Genomic DNA, 24,528 nt, shown 5'->3' with positions numbered 1-24,528 from the left:
TGAAAAGAGAAGGAATACATGGCTATTTATAGGGCTTCTAAACCCTAACTCTTAATAGGACTCCTACTTAAGACTCTTACTTCTAACCAACTCCTAATAGGACTCATACTCAAGACTCCTATTCCCTTACAACTCCTAATTCTTCTCTAAGAAAAAACCTCCTACATGAATGCCCCTCTCAATTAGGACTCTCCTAGCTAGAGTCCTAATAAAATGTCCCTCTCAATTAGGACTCTCTTAGCTAGAGTTCTAACAGTTTTACATGAATGTCCCTCTCAATTAGGACTCTCCAAGCTAGAGTCCTAACAGACCCGCCCTCTTCAAATCAGCCTTGTCCTCGAGGCTGATGATTCATGAATTCTGGAAATTTGATCTTCATGTCGTCATAGTTCTCCCAAGTGGCATCTTCTATTGGTAGGTTCGCCCACTGTATTAGCACTTCATTAGTGGGTCATCGTCGTCGAGTCACGATCCGTCGATCAATAATGGCACTTGGCTGGGTCTGGAGTTCTCTTTGGGTAGTCATATTTGGTGGATGGCTTTGGGCTGTCTCCAAGCACCTATTTAAAACTTTTGTCTGCCTGTTGGTTTGTGGGTGATATGTCGTACTCTTTTTCAATTTAGTACCCTGCATATGGAATAACTTTGTCCAAAATCTACTCTTGAAGATGCAAGTAGAATTTGTCACAAGCATAATGCATCCCTTATAGCATAATTCTTTTGAGTCCCGATTGTAATGAGCCATGGGGCTTGGTGCTTTCTTCCATTTTTTTATAATCTTACTAGTATTTGAATCTTCCTGCCATTCCATCTTAATATCCTCAAGGAAGTCGCTGGTCAGAAGTGAAACGGTCGAAACTTCAACTTGCTCGGGTAGTTGCGAAAGCGCATCTACAAGAACATTCTCTTTCTCCTTTTTGTAAGTTATTTCAAAATCAAATCCAAGAAGTTTTGTTACCCATTTTTGCTGCTCAGGGGATGGTATCTTTCGCTCCAAAAAGTACTTGAGGCATTTATGGTCGGTTTTATTTTGAAATCGTCGACCAATCAAGTAGGGTCTCCATCTCGTTGCTACGCGCACAATGGCGAGCATCTCCTTATCATATGTTGACTTATTTTGATGGGAGGGAGATAATGCCTTGCTAGTGTATGCGAGTGGTCGACCATCTTGCATGAGAATGACTCCAATTCTGACTCCAGATGTGTCGGCCTCAATAATGAAGGGTCGGTTGAAATCTGGTAGTGTAAGCACCGGCGTCGTCGTCATGGCTGCCTTAAGTTTGTCGAAGGCAGCGGAGGCTCTGTCCAACCATTGGAAGACATCTTTTTCTAGTAAGGAAGTAAGTGGTGCACTGATCTTTCCATAGTTTTTCACGAACTTACGGTAGTAGCCGGTTAAACCCAGAAAGCCATGTAGCAATTTTATGTTTCTCGAGGTCGGCCAGTTTTGCATTACTCCAATTTTGAAGGGGTCCACTGCCACACCTTCCTCTGATATGATATGCCCAAGATATTCCACCTTTTGTTGAAGAAAGCAAAAATTCGTGGTTCTTGTGTGTTCAAAAGGTGGTTTTCCGTATGTCTTCTTCGCATGCTCATATTTGATGATACCCGGATCAAAGGTCCAGCTTTGTAAAGATTTGTGCTCCCTTTCATCTAGCAATTCATCTACTAATGGAATAAAGTATTTGTCCTTGATGATTATGCCATTGAGAGCTCGGTAATCAACACATATTCGCCTTGTTCCGTCCTTCTTGCATACAAGTAGCACCGGCGAAGAGTAGAGGTTGCAACTTGGCCGAATAACTCCTGTTTCGAGCATCTCTTTTATAATCCTTTCTATTTTATCCTTCTGGAGATGTGGATACTGATATGGCTGAGCATTTGCTGATGATTTGCCTGGAAGAATCATTATATAATGATCATGCCGACGGGTAAGAGGTAGGTTGCGTGGTTCGTCAAATATATTTGAAAATTCAGCAAGCAAAGGAAGTAGATTTGGATCTTCAAATTCTGTTGGCTCTCCCTTAGTTTGCTGCTCAAGTTGTACCAAAAAGCCGCTGCATGCTTTATGCAAAACATTCTCTATTTGTTGTGTGCAAATCGTTGTTATGTCGCCCCCACGTTTCCCGTGCAATGTCACCTGTTTCTCCTTACTGTAAAATTTCATAATTAGTTTCATAAAATTCCAAGAAATATCACCTAATGTCGTCAACCATTTAATTCTGAGCATGGCCTCATGATTGTTAAGAGGGAGAAAAAAGAAATCTGCAATTATCTCTTGGTCCTGCAGCAATAGTTTCTCTTGCGAGCGCCTACGATCACAATTCAAAATCCGTCCGTCGACGACCTTAACGTCAAACCTGCTGCAATTCTCAATAGGTAAGGCCATCTGGATAGTAACCTTACTATTTAGAAAGTTATTAGAACTGCCCTTGTCGATGAGAACAGTGATCGGTTGTTGTTTGAGAAGGCCTCCAACTTTCATCGTTTGCGGGTTTGAGTAGCCGGCTAGTGCATGTACCGTAACTTCAGTCGGTTGTGGCTCTTTTTCTGCATCTTTTTCTTCATGTTCAAAGCTCTCTTCTGGATGTTCAATGACCTCTTCTTCTATTGGTTCAATCATAAGAAGTCTCCCTTTACTACAGCGATGCTCACGGCTCCACGGCTCGTCACCATGCCAACATAACCCCTTCGCATATCGCTCCCAAAGCTCTTCTCCTGTTAACCTCTTTGGTGCAGGGACTTGGTCGACAGTAGGGGGGGCTGAGGGCTTCAATATTACTGGTTGAGGAGTGACCCTAGTCCTCCGAGCTTCATGGTTCGATTGCTCCTCTTGATGTCGTGCGAAAGAGATGGCTGCCATAAGCGTATACGGTTGTCGCGCTTTAACTTCTCCTCGGATCTCCGGCTTCAAGCCCTCAATGAAGGTCCTCAATAGCTATTTTTGAGACCAATCATGAGTTTGATTAGATAACCTTTCAAACCTGGTTTGGTACTCCTGAATGGTGGAGGTTTGTTGGATCTTTGCTAGTTGTTCGTCAATATTCTCGTAATCGGTTGGTCTGAAGCGAATCAGCAGTCCTTCTTTGAATTGTCGCCATGAAAGGACTTCATAAGTATGTTCAAACCAGTCAAACCACTGTATAGCATCCCCTTCAAGATGTATAGCTGTAATTTTCACCATAGATACATCCGCGGTTTTGTGGTACCGAAAATATCGCTCCGCGCGCGAGATCCAACCAATCGGGTCTCCTTCTTCCCATCTAGGGAAGTCCACTCTCATGCATGGATAGTTGGGGTTGGTCATAGAGCTTCCCCTCTCTTGGAAGTCATATCTTTGGGCTTGGTGTGATTGGGCAAAGCTCTCTCCTTAATGTGATTTCTTCGGGCTTAGTGGTCGGCCCAATCTGAGTTCGGTAAAGAGCATCCGAATCTTATCCTCCATTCGCGCCTCCAAGGCTTCGAATTTAGCATGATTACCTCCATAGATGCCATAATATATGCCTCCAAATCTATGATGTTAAGATCTCTCTTTTGTTGTTAGGTTAAAGGCATGTATAGGTTGAGAGAAGTGATGGTCAAAAGGGTTGGTGGATTGGTGGATGTAGGCTACGATTTAGGCTTGTTTTGTGGCAGTTTTGGGTGCAGTTTGAGGGTGTGGTTTAGTAGAGTTTTAGGGCTATGGTTGAATGTTTTGGATCTGTGGTAGATGGTAGCAAAGGTTTGACAGAAATCCGCGGAACTTGCAGCAAGTATGTGCTGTCTTGTAAGAGTAGAATTGTCGTCGAAGAAACAACGGTTTCTCGACGTAATTTCCAACAAAAACTTGAGAGAATTGAGGAGGGAATTGATAGCAAAATCACAGTTTATATGATAGCAAGGATATCTAATTTAATCAAGAAAATTTCGGCAGTATAACAGCAAGGAAATTGGTGCAAGTTGCAATTGCAGAATTATCGTCGAAAAATTTCAGCGGGTTACGATGAAAATTTGCAGCAACATAAAATCATTTTTAGAGATGAATTTCTTAATAGACGAATCTTAGATGGAAGCTAAGATGATCTATGAAGTGTACAAGAAATTTCATTCAAAAAAGATTGCAAATAGACGGGTTAAGGCAACGATATGCAGCTGAAATTTTCTGTAGCATAGATTTTCAAGTGCAGCAGATTGGACATAAAAGATCAGTAGTTTTTATTGAGAATTTTTTGATGAAACCAAAGGGAAATCTACTGTTAGGAAGTGTCAAAGATGTCATAAAAATTTCATAAAAATTTGGATAGAAAAAGCATAGTAGCAAGATAAAAAAGATGGTGCTATGCGGCTTGAATTCTGCAATTCAAGTGTAGCAGATTGGACATAAAAGATCAGTAGTTTATATTGAGAATTTTTTGATGAAACGAAAGTGAAATCCACTGTTAAGAAGTGTCAAAGATGTCATAAAAATTTTGTAGAAATTTGGATAGAAAAAGCACAGTAGCAAGATCAAACAGATGGTGCTATGCTGTTGGAATTCTACAATGTATCTTTCGTCATAGAGATGAAAACTTTGTGACGAAAAGTTTATGCAGCAATATAGGAACGATTTTTTTTTTTTTTGGATTTTCAAATAAGGATAACTAAATTGCAGCAGCAATAAGGTAGGAAACCAGAACCTGTTGCAATTCACTGGGAGATCAAAGGATGATCCATGGTGGTGGAGATGATGGCGGAATTCGGTGACGATCTTTTAAGAAATTGTGGGAATTGCTTTGGATGGTTGTAGAGGGTTGATGGATGGCTGTGAAAGGGCAGCGAGACGCCAAGAACGCTGCTCTGATACCAGGTGTTAGAACTCTTACAGATTCTAAACTTGGGGTTGATCTCTTTAGGGGATCGGCCTCCTTGGAACTCTATAGGGGTTCCTCCCTCCAAGTTGCTGCTCAAAGGCTGCAAAAAATATTCATCTATTGCTTATGAAAAGAGAAGGAATACATGGCTATTTATAGGGCTTCTAAACCCTAACTCCTAATAGTACTCCTACTTAAGACTTTTACTTCTAACCAACTCCTAATAGGACTCCTACTCAAGACTCATATTCCCTTACAACTCTTAATTCTTCTCCAGGAAAAAACCTCCTACATGAATGCCCCTCTCAATTAGGACTCTCCTAGCTAGAGTCCTAATAGAATGTCCCTCTCAATTAGGACTCTCTTAGCTAGAGTCCTAACAGTTTTACATGAATGTCCCTCTCAATTAGGACTCTCCAAGCTAGAGTCCTAACTCTAATATTGCAAATGGCTGTCTCAATGTACCTTGGATTGTTCTTGGAGACATTAATACTGTTCGGTATACAAATGAAAAAGAGGGGGGTAGACAACTTTCAGAAAGTCAGCTTCAAAGTTTTAATGATTACATTGACACTGCAGCTTTGTTTGATATGAAATCTGTGGGCAATTGGCTCTCTTGGAGTAATCAAGGTGCAGCTAACAGAAAAATATTGGCTCGGCTTGATAGGTGTTTGATTAATCATGAATGGTTAACAGTTTTCCCAGATTCACTTCTTGAGTATGGTGCTCCTTTGTTTTCTGACCATTCTTTAATGTATATACACGCAGACAAAACGACACCAAGAGGCAAGAAACCGTTTAGATTCTTTAACATGTGGAGTACTCATCCTCAATTTCTTGATGTTATCAGATCTGCTTGGAATGTTAAGGTGCATGGATCCCCCCCTTACATCTTATGTCAAAAGCTCAAAGCCTGTAAAGCAACACTAAAGGAGTTGAATACAAATACCTTTAGCAATATTACCACCACAGTTCAATTTTGCAGGAAGGAACTAATGTCATTGCAACATGAGCTGCAACTTCAGCCAAATGATGAGAATATTCTCTACAAAGCGACAGAAGCTAGAAATAACTTCATGCAAGCCTTAAAACAGGAGGAAAGTTTTGCAAAGCAGAAGTCTCGACAGCATTGGCTTACACTAGGAGATTCCAATACTAAATTTTTCTATGCTTCAATTGCTACTCGAAGGGCTGTTAACCGTATCAGCAAATGCAGGGACAAAGATGATAATCTTATTGAGAATTTAGATGAGGTTAAAGCACACACAGAGCAATTTTTTTATTCCTAACTCAATCAAGCTAGGAAAACTAATAACATTCATGTGGAGCCGACTAGAAAACTTGATTCGGAAGCTATTTCAATCCTAAATGCCCCAATTACAGACGACAAAATTGTATGTGTTGTCTTTAAGTCGCCAAAGCACAAAAGCACAGGTCCAGATGGATTTCCAGCTGAATTTTACCAAACTGCTTGGTCTATTATTGGAAATGATGTGATCAAGGCTTGCCAACATTTTTTCTCTTCAGGTCATATTCTTAGAGAGATGAATTGTACTTTTATTTCTTTAATTCCGAAGAATGCAGGGGCAGATTCACTAGAGAACTATCGACGCATATCATAATGCAACTTTATTTACAAGATCATCTCCAAAGTATTGGCAAATAAAATACAAAAGGTAATACAGAAGATCATTAGCCCAAATCAAGCTGCTTTCATCAAAGGGAGAAGTATACATCATAACATTCTGCTTGCTAATGACTTGGTCAAAGATTTGCATTCAAAAGCAAGAGGGACACAAATATGTTTTAAAGCTGATTTACGGAAAGCCTTTGATTCAGTTAATAGGAAATTTATCTATAAGATGCTCCTCGATATGAACTTCCCACAGCAATGGGTTAATTGGATTCAATCTTGCCTGGAAACTCCAAAGTTTTCGATACTCTTTAATGGCTCACCTATTGGTTTTTTTGGGAGCACGAATGGCATCCGACAAGGTGATCCACTCTCTCCGTATCTCTTTACTATTGCGATGGAAGGACTTAGCTGTATGTTGGAAAATGCAGTCTTAAATGGCAGCATTAAGGTACCTAATGCTGGCTCTATTCATATATCACATTGTTAGAACCCTTGCAGATTCTAAACTTGGGGTTGATCTCTTTAGGGGATCGGCCTCCTTGGAACTCTATAGGGGTTTCTCCCTCCAAGTTGCTGCTCAAAGGCTGCAGAAAAGATTCATCTATTGCTTATGAAAAGAGATGGAATACAAGGCTATTTATAGGGCTTCTAAACCCTAACTCCTAATAGGACTCCTACTTAAGACTCTTACTTCTAACCAACTCATAATAGGACTTATACTCAAGACTCTTATTCCCTTACAACTCCGAATTCTTCTCTAAGAAAAACCTCATACATGAATGCCCCTCTCAATTAGGACTCTCCTAGCTAGAGTCCTAACATAATGTCCCTCTCAATTAGGACTCTCCTAGCTAGTGTCCTAAAAGTTTTACATGAATGTCCCTCTCAATTAGGACTCTCCCAGCTAGAGTCCTAACAGACCCGCCCTCTTCAAATCAGCCTTGTCCTCGAGGCTGATGATTCGTGAATTCTGGGAATTTGATCTTCAAGTCGTCATAGTTCTCCCAAGTGGCATCTTCTATTGGTAGGTTTGTCCACTGTATTAGCACTTCATTAGTGGGTTGTCGTCGTCGAGTCACGATCCGTCAATCAATAATGGCACTTGGCTGGGTCTGGAGTTCTCTTTGGGTAGTCATATTTGGTGGGTGGTTTTGGGCTGTCTCCAAGCACCTATTTAAAACTTCCGTCTGGCTGTTGGTTTGTGGGTGATATGTCGTACTCCTATCTAATTTAGTACCCTGCATATAGAATAATTTTTTCCAAAATCTGCTCTTGAAATTGTAAGTAGAATTTGTCACAAGTACAATGCGTCCCTTATAGCATAATTCTTTTGAGTCCCGATTGTAATGAGCCACGGAGCTTGGTGCTTCCTCTAATTTTTTTTGTATCTTACTGGTCTCCGAATCTTCCTGCCATTCCATCATAATATCCTCAAGGAAGTCATTGGTTGGAAGTAAAACGACCGAAAATTCAGCTTGCTCAAGTAGCTGCGAAAGCGCATCTACAACAATATTCTCTTTCCACATTTTGTAAGTTATTTCATAATTAAATCCAAGAAGTTTTGTTACCCATTTTTGCTGCTCAGGGGATGATATCTTTTGCTCCAAAAAGTACTTGAGGCTTTTATGGTCGGTTTTAATTTGAAATAGTCGACCAATCAAGTAGGGTCTCCACCGCGTTGCTGCGCGCACAATGGCGAGCATCTCCTTATCATATGTTGACTTATTTTGATAGGAGGGAGATAATGCCTTGCTAGTGTATGCAAGTGGTCGACCATCTTGCATGAGAATGGCTCCAATTCTGACTCCAGATGTGTCGGCCTCAATAATGAAGGGTCGGTTGAAATCTGGTAGTGTTAGCACCGGCGTCGTTGTCATGGCTGCCTTAAGTTTGTCGAAGGCAGTGGAGGCTCTGTCCAACCATTGGAGGACATCTTTTTCCAATAAGGAAGTAAGTGGTACACTGATCTTTCCATAGTTTTTCACGAACTTGCGGTAGTAGCCTATTAAACCCAGAAAGTCATATAGCAATTTTATGTTTCTCGGGGTCGGCCAGTTTTGCATTGCTCTAATTTTGAAGGGGTCCACCGTCACTCCTTCCTCTGATATGATATGCCCAAGATATCCCACCTTTTGTTGAAGAAAGTAAAAATTTCTAGTGGCCGTTGTGTGTTCGAAAGGCGGTTTTCGGTATGACTTCTTCGTACACTCGTATTTGATAATACCCGGATCAAAGGTCCATCTTTGTGAAGATTTGTGCTCCCTTTCATATAGCAATTCATATAGTACTGGAATAGGGTATTTATCCTTGACGGTTATGCCATTGAGAGCTCGGTAATCAATGCATATTCGTCATGTTCCGTCCTTGTGTACAAGTAGCACCAGTGAAGAGTAGAGGTTGCAACTCGGCTGAATAACTCCTGTTTCGAGCATCTCTTTTATAATCCTTTCTATTTCATCCTTCTGGAGATGTAGATACTGATATGGCCAAGTATTTGCTGAAGATTTGCCTGGAAGAATCGTTATACAATGATCATGCCGACGGGTAAGAGGTAGGTTGCACGGTTCGTCAAATATATTTGAAAATTCAGCGAGCAAAGGAAGTAGATTTGGATCTTCAAATTCTATTGGCTCTTCCTTAGTTTGCTGCTCAAGTTGTACCAAAAAGCCGCTGCATGCTTTATGCAAAACATTCTCCATTTGTTGTGTGCAAATCGTTGTTATGTCGCCCCCACGTTTCCCGTGCAATGTCACCTGTTTCTCCTTACTGTAAAATTTCATAATTAGTTTCATAAAATTCCAAAAAATATCACCTAATGTCGTCAACCATTTAATACTGAGCATGGCCTCATGATTGTTAAGAGTGAGAAGGAAGAAATCTGCAATTATCTCTTGGTCCTTCAGCAATAGTTTCTCCTGCGGGCGCCTACGATCACAATTCAAAATCCGTCCGTCGATGACCTTAACATCAAACCTGCAGCGATTCTCGATAGGTAATGCTATCCGAACAACAAGCTTACTATTTAGGAAGTTAGTAGTACTGCCCATGTCGATGAGAATAGTGATCGGTTGTTGTTTGAGAAGGCCTCCAACTTTTATCATTTGCGGGTTTGAGTAGCTGGCTAGTGCGTGTACTGTAACGTCAGTCGGTTGTGGCTCTTCTTCAAGGCTCTCTTCTGAATGTTCAATGACCTCTTCTTCTATCGGTTCAATCATAAGAAGTCCTCCTTTACTACAGCGATGCTCATGGCTCCACGGCTCATCACAATGCCAACATAACCCCTTCGCATATCGCTCCCGAAGCTCTTCTCCTGTTAACTTCTTTAGTGCAGGGACTTGGTCGATGGTACGGGGGGCTGAGGGCTTCAATATTACTGGTTTAGGAGCGACCCTAGTCCTCCGAGCTTCATGGTTCAATTGCTCCTCTTGATGTCGTGCGAAAGAGATAGCTGCCATAAGCGTGTACGGTTGTCGCGCTTTAACTTCTCCTCGGATCTCCGGCTTCAAGCCCTCAATGAATTTCCTCAATAGCTGTTTTTGAGACCAATCATGATTTTGATTAGATAACCTTTCAAACCTGGTTTGGTACTCCTGAATGGTGGAGGTTTGTCGGATCTTTGCCAGTTGTTCGTCAATATTCTCGTAATCGGTTGGTCTGAAGCGGATCAGCAGTCCTTCTTTGAGTTGTCGCCATGAAAGGACTCCATAAGTATATTCAAACCAATCAAACCATTGTATAGCATCCCCTTTAAGATGTATAGCTGTAATTTTCACCATAGATGCATCTGCGATTTTGTGGTACCGAAAATATCGCTCCGCGCGTGAGATCTAACTAATCGGGTCTCCTTCTTCCCATCTAGGGAAGTCCACTCTCATGCATGGATAGTTGGGGTCGGTCATAGAGTCTCCCCTCTCTTGGAAGTCATATCTTTGGGCTTGGTGTGATTGGGCAAAGCTCTCTCCTTGATATGATTTCTTCGGGCTTAGTCGGCGGCCCAATCTGAGTTCGGTAAAGAGCGTCCGAATCTTATCCTCCATTCGCGCCTCCAAGGCTTCGAATTTAGCATTGATTGCCTCCTTAGATGCCATAGTATATTCCTCCAAATCTATGATGTTAAGATCTCTCTTTTGTTGTTAGGTTAAAGGCATGTATAGGTTGAGAGAAGTGATGGTCGAAAGGGTTGGTGGATCGGTGGATGTAGGCTACGATTTAGGCTTGTTTTGTGGCAGTTTTGGGTGCAGTTTGAGGGTATGATTTAGTAGAGTTTTAGGGCAGTGGTTGAAAGTTTTGGATCTGTGGTAGATGGTAGCAAAGGTTTGACAGAAATCCGTGGAAGTTGCAGCAAGTATGTGCTGTCTTGTAAGAATAGAATTGTCGTCGAAGAAACAACGGTTTCTCGATGTAATTTTCACCAAAAACATGAGAGAATTGAGGAGGGAATTGATAGCAAAATCACAGTTTATATGACAGCAAGGATATCTAATTTAATCAAGAAAATTTCGGCAGTATAACAGCAAGGAAATTGGTGCAAGTTGCAATTGCAGAATTATTGTCGAAAAATTTCAGCGGGTTACGATGAAAATTTGCAGCAACATAAAATCGTTTTTAGAGATGAATTTCTTAATAGATCAATCTTAGATGGAAGCCAAGATGATCTACGAAGTGTATAAGAAATTTCATTCAAAAAAGATTGCAAATAGATGGGTTAAGGCAACGATATGCAGCTGAAATTTTCTGCAGCATAGATTTTCAAGTGCAGCAGATTGGACATAAAAGATCAGTAGTTTATATTGAGAATTTTTCAATGAAACCAAAGGGAAATCTACTGTTAGGAAGTGTCAAAGATGTCATAAAAATTTCGTAGAAATTTGGATAGAAAAAGCATAGTAGCAACATCAAACAGATGGTGCTATGCGGCTTGAATTCTGCAATTCAAGTGCAGCAGATTGGACATAAAAGATCAGTAGTTTATATTGAGAATTTTTTGATGAAACCAAAGGGAAATCCACTGCTAAGAAGTGTCAAAGATGTCATAAAAATTTCGTAGAAATTTGGATAGAAAAAGCATAGTAGCAAGATCAAACAGATTGTGCTTTGCGGCTGGAATTCTGCAATGTATCTTTCGTCGTAGAGATGAAAACTTTGTGACGAAAAGTTTATGCAGCAATATAGGAACGAATTTTTTTTTTTTTTTTTTGGATTTTCGAATAAGGATAACTAAATTGCAGCAGCAGTAAGGTAGGAAACCAGAACCTGTTGCAATTCACGGGGAGATCAAAGGATGATCCGTGGTGGTGGAGATGATGACGGAATTCGGTGACGATCTTTTAAGCAATTGTGGGAATTGCTTTGGATGGTTGTAGAGGGTTGATGGATGGCTGTGGAAGGGCAGTGAGACGCCAAGAACGCTGCTCTGATACCAGGTGTTAGAACCCTTGTAGATTCTAAACTTGGGGTTGATCTCTTTAGGGGATCGGCCTCCTTGGAACTCTATAGGGGTTCCTCCCTCCAAGTTGCTGCTCAAAGGCTGCAGAAAAGATTCATCTATTGCTTATTAAAAGAGATGGAATACATGGCTATTTATAGGGCTTCTAAACCCTAACTCCTAATAGGACTCCTACTAAAGACTCTTACTTCTAACCAACTCATAAAAGGACTTATACTCAAGACTCCTAATCCCTTACAACTCCTAATTCTTCTCTAAGAAAAACCTCCTACATGAATGCCCCTCTCAATTAGGACTCTCCTAGCTAGAGTCCTAACATAATGTCCCTCTCAATTAGGACTCTCCTAGCTAGAGTCCTAACAGTTTTACATGAATGTCCCTCTCAATTAAGACTCTCCAAGCTAGAGTCCTAACACACATATAACATTTGCAGATGATTTACTTATCTTTCTCCAAAATGATCCAACTTCAGTAAAGAACCTGGCTACTATTATGAATGACTTTGGTATGGTTTCTGGACTTCAGTTAAATCATGCGAAAAGTAAAGTATATATGAGCCCTTACGTTGAGGATAAGGTCTTTATTGCACAAACTTTGGGGGTTAGTGAGGGAAGCCTGCCAGTTACTTATTTGGGTCTCCCGCTCATATCCACAGGCATTCACAAAACCCACTGTCAGCCTATCCTACAAAAAATAAAGAATAGAATTTCTTCTTGGAAAAATAGGCTTCTGTCAAAAGTAGGACGACTCGAACTCATCCGTTCTGTATTGCACTCCTACTCTATATATTGGTGTAATGCATTTCTTCTGCCTGCTGGACTTCTCCAAGATATTAAACGGTTATTAATGAACTTCTTATGGAATGACACAAATGATAAGGCAATGCATATGGTAAATTGGGATAGCATTTGCAAACCGAAAGATGAAGGGGGGTTAAACTTGAGAAATACTAAAGATTGGAATCAAGCATGCCTGGTACAACAATTGTGGGATCTTTTGCAAAACAAATGTTCCTTATGGTCACAATGGGTTTCTGCTAGGTATCTTTCAAAGGAATCAATCTGGGAAATTTCAACAAGAACATACCACTCTGCAGCTTGGAAAGGAATTTTAAAGGCTAGGAATTGGCTAATCAAACAAATTTCGTATACAATCTCTTCTGAAACTAGTACTAATATGTGGTACGATCCTTGGGTGAATGGGAAGAGTATATTTCAAATATATGGCGACAGAATACGAAAAGATCTTGGGGCTCCCAAAGATTGGAAGGTTTCCGAGTTCATTGCTAACGGTACCTGGTGTCTCCCTAATCCTATTTCTCCCGAAATGCTATCACTTTGGCCGACTATCATAGCTATTCCAATCAAGAACAACTCTTCAGATATACTTATTTGGCCTCATGACAATGGCAAATTTAGTGCCACATCCGCATGGAATCAAATTAGGCAAAGAAATAACAAGTGGGTCCCAAGCAGTTGGACATGGGATCGACCGGGATCACAAAGACACTCCTTATATACATGGCAGGCCCTTCTCCATAAACTACCTACAATAGACAATATGAAAAGAAGATGTATCTATCATGTTAACCGATGCTCCCTTTGTTTTCAACAAGAAGAAACTGTTGACCACCTCTATTTTGCTTGTGATTATACAAAATGGATATGGAAGGAGATTCTCCAGCGATTTGAACTCAATAGACTACCGCAACCAAACTTGCACCAAGAACTAGGCGACCTTATGCAATGTTTCTCAAGAAAAGGGCCACTTACACAACTGGCAAAGGTTACTTTCAGATGCGCTATTTGGTGGATGTGGAAGGAGAGATGTAATAGAATCTTTGAATGTCAACACACAAACAATGCTCAGCTCTTGAAAGAGATTATTAGAGACTCAAGATCCTGTATGGAGCATGATCTCAAAATCGAGCACTTCACCCGACGAGAAAAAGATATTTTTATCAAATTTAATTTTGCTATTAGCTAAAGATCTTGGGAATGATGTCAAATAATATACCCACAGGTAGTTATAGTCTATAGTATGTGTAGTCATAACTATCGCATTCGCACTCTATGAGTTACTTGGCTTTGTCTATGACTTGTATAGATAAAGCTATTTGTAGAAACTTTACACATAATCAATTTACTTTTACTTACCAAAAAAAAATAGAAGTGGGATTCAAAAGTAACAGCTTTACAAGAAAAAAAGATTTAAATATTTTTCCATTTGAAGAACTAATTGGTTCATTGATCACATATGAAATGACGTGCAATGCACGTGAAGAACTTGAGAACCACCTTCCAAAGAACAGGAAGGATTTGGGACATAGAACATTTGAAGACCACTCGAGCATAATCTCAAGTGATGGTGAACTTAAACTACAAATGAAACAAAAATTAAAAAGTAAAAAGAATGGAACTACTTGCCTTGAACGCAAGAAGAAGAACAAAAATTGGGATGAATCGAGCTCCTCCGAAGACGAGGAGAAAATCAACAAAGGCGAGGTGGCAAACTACGCTTTTACGCCTTTCGACGCTGTGGTAATCAAAATGCCTTTAATTTACGTTGAAATTACATGATGCTTTTCATAAAGCATTTTTCTTTTTTATTTAATTTTCTTGCAAATTGCATGTTTAATAATTTTATAATAAAAATACAAACAATTAGGAATCATGCTTATCATTCTAGTAATTTTGAAAATAATCATGAAAATTGCATGTTTATGATAAACAAAATGATTTTGATTAAAAATACCTTATGAAATCATGCTATATGTGGTTGAGAAGTAATAATGTGTATCATGTTGATTTCCATTGTTATTTCTCGATTTTGAGTATATGAAATCATGTTTAATTTGAAGTTATGATTAATGAGTATATATTTACTTTTACTTACAAAAAAAAAAAGAGTATATATTTTTAAAATTATGTATGATGATTCTTGATATTTATGGATTATCAATTTTCATGATAATAACAGTGGCTTTAAAAAAAAAATTGATGCATGTTTTCTTAAATGAAAAGGCATGCTAACATGAAATCGACCACTTAAAATGAAACACTTAAAAAGGAAAAAAATATATTATCAATGAAATCATGAATCTATTTATGTTATAAATTTTGTGAGCCATAAAAATGATTTTGATGATTTAAATTTGAAATGAGTTTTATCAAAATCATGATATTGATTTATCAAATTGAATGAATTGAAAATAAATGATGATTTTTCTCTTGAATGATTGTGACTTGTATTCCTTGTATTCACGATATGATTTTTATGCAATTCTTTGTATTCATGAAATATTTATCTCATCACCCAATTATTTCTTTTCAATATTCCTCAAGTGATGATATGAATGCATGAGATATTCATGAATTTATTTTGATGTATGCAAATGAGAAGTTTCGATCATGCATGGTAGGATGCAATGTGACAAATTAATACCATGATGATTTGAAATATTTTGATTTGGAATGATGCATATGCTTTTTATTATGATAATGTATGATGTGTATCATGAATGCTTAAAAAAATTAAATAAATAAATGTTTATATCATTTTAGATGGGTTTACATATTATGCATGATAAGCTATAGTGATGAGTGAAACAATGATTGAAATAATATGAATGATGATTTGGAATCATGCATATAATAATGAGTTTATATGTTTTGAAAATGTGCATGTTTTAATTTGAAAATATAATGATGCACAAATGAGATTGATACTAACCTTTGTCATGATTTAAAAATTGATGTAAAGGGTTTTTCCCTTCTTTTTGACAATGACAAAAGGGGAGATAGCTAGCTTGCACAATTCAAGAAGAAAGCAAAAATTGCACTTCTTAAAAGAGAAGAAATTGCTATCTTGAACATCAACCAAGAAGTGCTATCTTGCAAATCTCAAGACACACAAATGCAATCATGCAAAATTTGTAATTTTGCAAATCATTAAAATTTATGATGCTTTGGTGATCATGCATGTTCTAAAATGTTATAAAATTCACTAGCTTGCATGATGTAGAACTTAGCTATATTGAACATCACCAAGGAATGCTATCTTGCCTATCTCAAGAAGCAAAAAGTTAACTTGCACATCTAGCAAAACTTATATTTCAAGAAGCAAGAGTTGCTTTTTTTAACATCTCAAAATTGCTAGCTTGCGGGCCTTAAAATGTAGAAATTTTTTGCTAGCTTGTATATGGTAAACTTGCTATCATACTATCATGATGATGAGCATGTCTTATCTTCTTGATTATATTTGAAAAACTATGGCAAAAATATGTCCGAATGATCAAACGTGTTAAAATTATTTTTCGGACTTTTTTTATTGAATGATCAAATCACTTGATTGCCATAATGATTTTACACAATTACTTGCCATGATTACATGTTGGAAATTATGTGCTTGAATACAAAAATTTCCATGATAATAATCATGTTTTACCTTCATGATTGTAATTGAATATCTCTAGTAAAACCCTGTCCGAATGTATGAAAGTGTCAAATTTCATTTTCGGATTTTCTTGATCCTAACAATTGGATTTTTTTGATACATTATCCTCTTCCGAACTTAACAAGCATATGTCATATCAAGTTTAATTCACATCATTGATTTTTGACATATGGAATCATCTAGCAAATGCACTTATCATGTGAAAAATATTTTTCGAGAAACATATTTGATGATTCCCTCTTATAAAAGGAAGATATTTTTACATACAAGGATTTGACTCACTTACATATCTTAATCCTTGCAAAAATGAAGTGTGCTTTAATATCTTATCGATTTGAACTTCACATATGGCTTTCCTCCTTCATGTAAAAAGATAACAAATAAAAAGGAAGAAGCAATAAAAGCTATCTCCATGTCATGTTTTCCTCGAGATGTTTGCATAATTGGTATCCTATCACTCACTGTTGGAAAATGACATGAACCAACTTATGGCATCACACTTATATTTAAAATTTGCTTATATCGTTCTCCTTGTTGTTGATGACAAAGGGGGAGAAATATATAAATTGATACTATGAGTGCCATATTTGAAGAATATGAATAGATGTTATGAATGCCATATTATGATGAGATATCAAAAGTAGCATTCATATGAATAGGTGCTATGAATGTCATATCATGTTAAGATATCAAGAACTTGAATCGTAATTTTACATGTTGATATCTTACCATTTGATGATAGCAAACTTGCATGATGATAACAATAGATTTGATGTTTTTCATGCAATGAGTTAAACTTATATCACAAACACTTGATTGTGGTACTTCTCCTTTTTGTTGATGACAAAGGGGGAGAAGTATGTTGATGACATGACATGTTATGCATAAGTGTATGCATAAGTTCATGATGACGTGTTGCAAGTATTCATGATGAATATTGCAATGACTTGAATTCAGTTTGAATTCAAGGTTCTATCAATATGGCATATTGATAGGGGGAGTTTGTTTAAACTCCGGGAGTTAAGTTTAACTCCATCATCAAGTGGTTGTCATCATCAAAAAGGGGGAGATTGTTGAATCTCGTATTTTGATGATGAAACTACTTGATATATGTTTATGATTTAATCTGCGTTTTGAGTGACGCAGGATGCTTCGATCAGGATGAGACAATTAAAGCAAAAAAATCATGTTGTGCCGGAGGAACATGTCAGAAGATTGGACGTCGGGCTGGTGGATCGGTCGACGTATCGACCGAAGGCTTCGGGTCGTGGACTCGGGCATCGGGCCAAGAAGAGCTGGTATTGTGCCAAGGATATCGGAGTTGCGGAGTCAACAGGCCGATTGGGCAATAGGCTGCAGGAAAGGACGATGCGCCGAAGAATCGGACGAAGCATCGAGGGACCAATGACATGCCGGACAACTTGGTTAATTGCTTAGGATTAATTGTCTCGATTGAAGTTTTTGTTTTGAATGTGAAGGATTAACTACGATGGAAGAAAGACATGCAGCAGGAGTTGCGCCGGAGTCAAGACAATGATCACGTTGGGAGTTCGAGAGTTCTACGGAAGTTCGGACGGTCATCGGAGGTTCTGCGGGAACAAATCCGAGAAGTCCAGGAGCTTGCCAAAGAAGCTCGTCGGAACTCACCAAGTGGATCGTCGCAAGCCCAGGAGTTTGCCAGAAGTCCGCAGGAGCATCACCGAGGGTTCATCGAATGATCGACGGAAGTTCACCGGAAGCTCGCCGGATGAAGCGATTGATGTACCGGAGCAAGTTGCAGTAAATGTCTTAGGAAATAATCGTAGTTAGCATAATGATTAAGTTAGAAATGGGAGGTGATCCCATTAACTTAATCTTGGGGCAATCGGGCCCATGAAAGACCCAAATTGGGCCGAATGAATCAACCCATTCGGACTTGAAATAGTGCTAGGAGGTAGCACCGCTAGGGTAGGAGGTAGCACCGCCCAAGAGGCAGTCTCCGAGCGAGACTGGGCAGTGCAACCGCCCCAGCCAAGAGGTAGCACCGCCTGGGCTCAGTCTCCGAGCGAGACTGGGCGGTGCAACCGCCCCTAATAGAGGTTGCACCGCCTAGGCTCGGTCTCCGAGCTCTGGTTGAGCGGTGCAACCGCCTCAGTCCGGAGGTAGCACCGCCTGAGCTCAGTCTTCGAGCTTTGGCAGGTGGTACAACCGCCCCTGACAAGAGGTGGCACCGCCCAAAGGCTCAGTCTTCGAGCTTTGCCAGGCGGTGCAACCGCCCTAGTCAGGAGGTGCAACCGCCTGATCCCGGAATTCCGAGAATTTTTTTTTTGGTAAGTAAAAGTAAATTGAGTGTGTAAAGTTTCTACAACTAGCTTTATCTATACAAGTCATAGACAAAGCCAAGTAACTCATAGAGTGCGAATGCGATAGTTATGACTACACATGCTGTAGACTATAACTACCTGTGGGTACATTATTTGGCATCATTCCCAAGATCTTTAGCTAATAGCAAAATTAAATTTGATAAAAATATCTTTTTCTCTTCGGGTGAAGTGCTCGGTTTTGAGATCATGCTCCATACAGGATCTTGAGTCTCTAATAATCTCTTTCAAGAGCTGAGCATTGTTTGTGTGTTGACATTCAAAGATTCTATTACATCTCTCCTTCCACATCCACCAAATAGCGCATCTGAAAGTAACCTTTGCCAGTTGTGTAAGAGGCCATTTTCTTGAGAAACATTGCATAAGGTCACCTAGTTCTTGGTGCAAGTTTAGTTGCGGTAGTCTATTGAGTTCAAATCGCTGGAGAATCTCCTTCCATATCCATTTTGTATAATCACAAGCAAAATAGAGGTGGTCAACAGTTTCTTCTTGTTGCAAACAAAGGGAGCATCGGTTAACATGATAGATACCTCTTCTTTTCATATTGTCTATTGTAGGTAGTTTATTGAGAAGGGCCTGCCATGTACAAAAGGAGTGTCTTTGTGATCCCGGTCGATCCCATGTCCAACTGCTTGGGACCCACTTGTTATTTCTTTGCCTAATTTGATTCCATGCGGATGTGGCACTAAATTTGCCATTGTCATGAGGCCAAATAAGTATATCTGAAGAGTTGTTCCTGATTGGAATAGCTATGATAGTCGGCCAAAGTGATATCATTTCGAGAGAAATAGGATTAGGGAGACACCAGGTACCGTTAGCAATGAACTCGGAAACCTTCCAATCTTTGGGAGCCCCAAGATCTTTTCGTATTATGTCGCCATATAATTGAAATATACTCTTCCCATTCACCCAAGGATCGTACCACATATTAGTACTAGTTCCAGAAGAGATTGCATATGAAATGTGTTTGATTAGCCAATTCTTTGCCTTTAAAATTCCTTTCCAAGCTGTAGAGTGGTATGTTCTTGTTGAAATTTCCCAGATTAATTCCTTTGAAAGATACCTAGCAGAAACCCATTGTGACCATAAGGAACATTTGTTATGCAAAAAGATCCCACAATTGTTGTACCAGGCATGCTTGATTCCAATCTCTAGTATTTCTCAAGTTTAGCCCCCCTTCATCTTTCGGTTTGCAAATGCTATCCCAATTTACCATATGCATTGCCTTATCATTTGTGCCATTCCAGAAGAAGTTCATTAATAACTGTTCAATATCTTGGAGAATTGACAGTTTTGAGCTCCAAATTTGAACTGGGTTGGGGCCTATAAATACCCCACCCATTCAGCACTGAAAGAGCACGAACTTGCCCGAAATTTTGATCTTTTTCAGTGATTTTTAGAGCTCAAAATAGTTATAAAGGCCAAAAGTTCTCCTCCCTCTTTTCTTCCAAGTTCTGAGTTGTAAAGAGAGGAGAGAAATTTCTGTCAGGGTTGTCTCCTAAGCCCGTCAAAAGGAGTGAAACAATAAAAGGGTGGTTGGCCTTCGCCTATTGAAGGAAGGCCTCTAGTTGACGTCGATGACCTCGTCGGTGGAGGAAGCCAAAAGTGGAGTAGGTCAAGATTGACCGAACCACTCTAAATCTCGGTTTGCATTTACTTTGAGCATTTTATCTTTACTGCAAACTTCCTAAAATAGCTACTGCCTTTTGCGCTTTTACGAACAAGTTTCTAAGTTCAGAACTTTCCGAATCTGCGTTTAGACGTAAATCGGCTTTGTCGTGCGATCATTATAGTTCAGTTTACGTTTACGTTTTGATTTCAATCATAACTGCAAACTGCCTTCTGAGCACTTATAAAACATATCTCAAAGTTCAGTATCTTCAAAATTGACATTTAGACGTAACCGGTTTTATCGTACGAACGTCGCATTTCAGTTTACGCTTGTATTCTGGTTTTCGTCATAGCTGCAATCTGCCTGCATAGATTAACTTTAAAATCATCTTGCTTAGAATCGGATTTTACACTGAAACTGTTTTCATCATTCGAACACAGCTTTTGATTTTAATCGCAGAAAGTTTTCCGCTGCACTAATTCACCCCCCCCCCCCCCCTCTTAGTGCTCTCGATCCTAACAGGAGGAACCCCTATAGAGTTCCAAGGAGGTCGATCCCCTAAAGAGATCAACCCCAAGTTTAGAATCTGTAAGGGTTCTAACACCTGGTATCAGAGCAGCGTTCTTGGCGTCTCGCTGCCCTTCCACAGCCATCCATCAACCCTCCACAACCGCCCAAAGCAATTCCCACAATTGCTTAAAAGATTATCGCCAAATTCCACCATCATCTCCACCATCGCAGATCATCCTTTGATCTCCCCGTGAATTGCAACAGGTTCTGGTTTCCTACCTGTTTTTTTGGTAAGTAAAAGTAAATTGATTATGTGTAAAGTTTCTACAAATAGCTTTATCTATACAAGTCATAGACAAAGCCAAGTAACTCATAGAGTGCCAATGCGATAGTTATGACTACACATGCTGTAGACTATAACTACCTGTGGGTACATTATTTGGCATCATTCCCAAGATCTTTAGCTAATAGCAAAATTAAATTTGATAAAAATATCTTTTTCTCTTCGGGTGAAGTGCTCGGTTTTGAGATCATGCTCCATACAGGATCTTGAGTCTCTAATAATCTCTTTCAAGAGCTGAGCATTGTTTGTGTGTTGACATTCAAAGATTCTATTACATCTCTCCTTCCACATCCACCAAATAGCGCATCTGAAAGTAACCTTTGCCAGTTGTGTAAGAGGCCATTTTCTTGAGAAACATTGCATAAGGTCGCCTAGTTCTTGGTGCAAGTTTAGTTGCGGCAGTCTATTGAGTTCAAATCGTTGGAGAATCTCCTTCCATATCCATTTTGTATAATCACAAGCAAAATAGAGGTGGTCAATAGTTTCTTCTTGTTGCAAACAAAGGGAGCATCGGTTAACATGATAGATACCTCTTCTTTTCATATTGTCTATTGTAGGTAGTTTATTGAGAAGGGCCTGCCATATACAAAAGGAGTGTCTTTGTGATCCCGGTCGATCCCATGTCCAACTGCTTGGGACCCACTTGTTATTTTTTTTGTCTAATTTGATTCCATGCGGATGTGGCACTAAATTTGACATTGTCATGAGGCCAAATAAGTATATCTGAAGAGTTGTTCCTGATTGGAATAGCTATGATAGTCGGCCAAAGTGATAGCATTTCGGGAGAAATAGGATTAGGGAGACACCAGGTACCGTTAGCAATGAACTCGGAAACCTTCCAATCTTTGGGAGCCCCAAGATCTTTTCGTATTCTGTCACCATATAATTGAAATATACTCTTCCCATTCACCCAAGGATCGTACCACATATTAGTACTAGTTCCAGAAGAGATTGCATACGAAATGTGTTTGATTAGCCAATTCTTTGCCTTTAAAATTCCTTTCCAAGCTGTAGAGTGGTATGTTCTTGTTGAAATTTCTCAAATTAATTCCTTTGAAAGATACCTAGCAGAAACCCATTGTGACCAGAAGGAACATTTGTTATGCAAAAGATCCCACAATTGTTGTACCAGGCATGCTTGATTCCAATCTCTAGTATTTCTCAAGTTTAGCCCCCCTTCATCTTTCGGTTTGCAAATGCTATCCCAATTTACCATATGCATTGCCTTATCATTTGTGCCATTCCAGAAGAAGTTCATTAATAACGGTTCAATATCTTGGAGAAGTACAACAGGCAGAAGAAATGCATTACACCAATATATAGAGTAGGAGTGCAATACAGAACGGATGAGTTCGAGTCGTCCTGCTTTTGATAGAAGCCTATTTTTTCAAGAAGAAATTCTATTCTTTATTTTTTGCAGGATAGGCTGACAGTGGGTTTTGTGAATGCCTGTGGATATGAGCGGAAGACCCAAATAAGGAACTGGCGGGCTTCCCTCACTAACCCCCAAAGTTTGTGCAATAAAGACCTTATCCTCAACGTAAGGGCTCATATATACTTTACTTTTCGCATTATTTAACTGAAGTCCAGAAACCATACCAAAGTCATTCATAATAGTAGCCAGGTTCTTTACTGAAGTTGGATCATTTTGGAGAAAGATAAGTAAATCATCTGTAAATGTTATATGTGATATATAAATAGAGTCAGCATTAGGTACCTTAATGCTGCCATTTAAGACTGCATGTTCCAACATACAGCTAAGTCCTTCCATCGCAATAGTAAAGAGATACGGAGAGAGTGGATCACCTTGTCGGATGCCATTCGTGCTCCCAAAAAAACCAATAGGTGAGCCATTAAAGAGTATCGAACTTACCAAAAAAAAAAAATTAAAGAGTATCGAAAACTTTTGATTTTTCAGGCAAGATTGAATCCAATTAACCCATTGCTGTGGGAAGTTCATATCGAGGAGCATCTTATAGATAAATTTCCTATTAACTAAATCAAAGGCTTTTCGTAAATCAGCTTTAAAACATATTTTTGTCCCTCTTGCTTTTGAATGCAAATCTTTGACCAAGTCATTAGCAAGCAAAATGTTATGATGTATACTTCTCCCTTTGATGAAAGCAGCTTGATTTGGTCTAATGATCTTGTGTATTACTTTTTGCATTCTATTTGCCAATACTTTGGAGATGATCTTGTAAATAAAGTTGCATAATGAAATGGGTCGATAGTTCTCTAGTGAATCACCCTCTGCATTCTTCGGAATTAAAGAAATAAAAGTACAATTCATCTCTCTAAGAATATGATCTGAAGAGAAAAAAATGTTGGCAAGCCTTGATCACATCATTTCCAATAATAGACCAAGCAGTTTGGTAAAATTCAGCTGGAAATCCATCTGGACCTGGGCTTTTGTGCTTTGGTGACTTAAAGACAACACATACAATTTCGTCGTCTGTAATTGGGGCATTGAGGATTGAAATAGCTTTCGAATCAAGTTTTATAGTCGGCTCCACATGAATGTTATTAGTTTTCCCAGCTTGATTGAGTAAGGAATAAAAAAATTGCTCTGTTTGTGCTTTAACCTAATCTAAATTCTCAATAAGATTATCATCTTTGTCCCTGCATTTGCTGATACGGTTAACAGCCCTTCGATTATGTCACACCCCTAAAAATATCCATGATATTTAAAATTTTTTTTTTTTTTCGTCACAACTAACCCAGGATCCAAACACACATTTGAGGTCACTAAGAAAACATTCAGATCAAAAATTTCACTTCTATAATCTACCAATTCATAACCCTGTGCAATTCATAAACATAGCACACATCACTCGATAATTTATACAATCTGAACTCAACTCATCAAAATAAAAACCACAATATAAATCCACAAGTGGGGAAATCTATGCAGTCACCACAATCATCGATTTACCATAAGTTCATATCATTACACGAATTTAATTTAACATTCCAAAACCCTATACATGAGGGATCCTTTAACTTACACAAAATCCACAGGTTTAGATTCATAGTCACATTTCATTAGATGCAAGGTAGCTTATACACAACTACATATATGCTAACAAAAGTTCTGCCCAACGTCGTCTAAACTTTCCACTGCCTCAGCCCATTCTTAACATTTAAGCAAGTGACATGCTATCCTGAAAAATTTATCAACAAATGGGGTGAGCATAAAGAGCTCAGCAAGTGACTAACATATCCATATCAAAATAGTACAATTTCCAAAGAGATGCAGTTTTCAAACACAAAGCAGAATATACGATTTCGTATACATAATATCATTAGGAGCATAATCATAATTGTCCTTTTTAAT

Source organism: Musa acuminata, chromosome BXJ2-2 (genome assembly GCF_036884655.1).
Source record: "Musa acuminata AAA Group cultivar baxijiao chromosome BXJ2-2, Cavendish_Baxijiao_AAA, whole genome shotgun sequence".
NCBI classification, from domain to species: Eukaryota; Viridiplantae; Streptophyta; class Magnoliopsida; order Zingiberales; family Musaceae; genus Musa; species Musa acuminata.
This window is presented reverse-complemented; position numbering follows the sequence as displayed.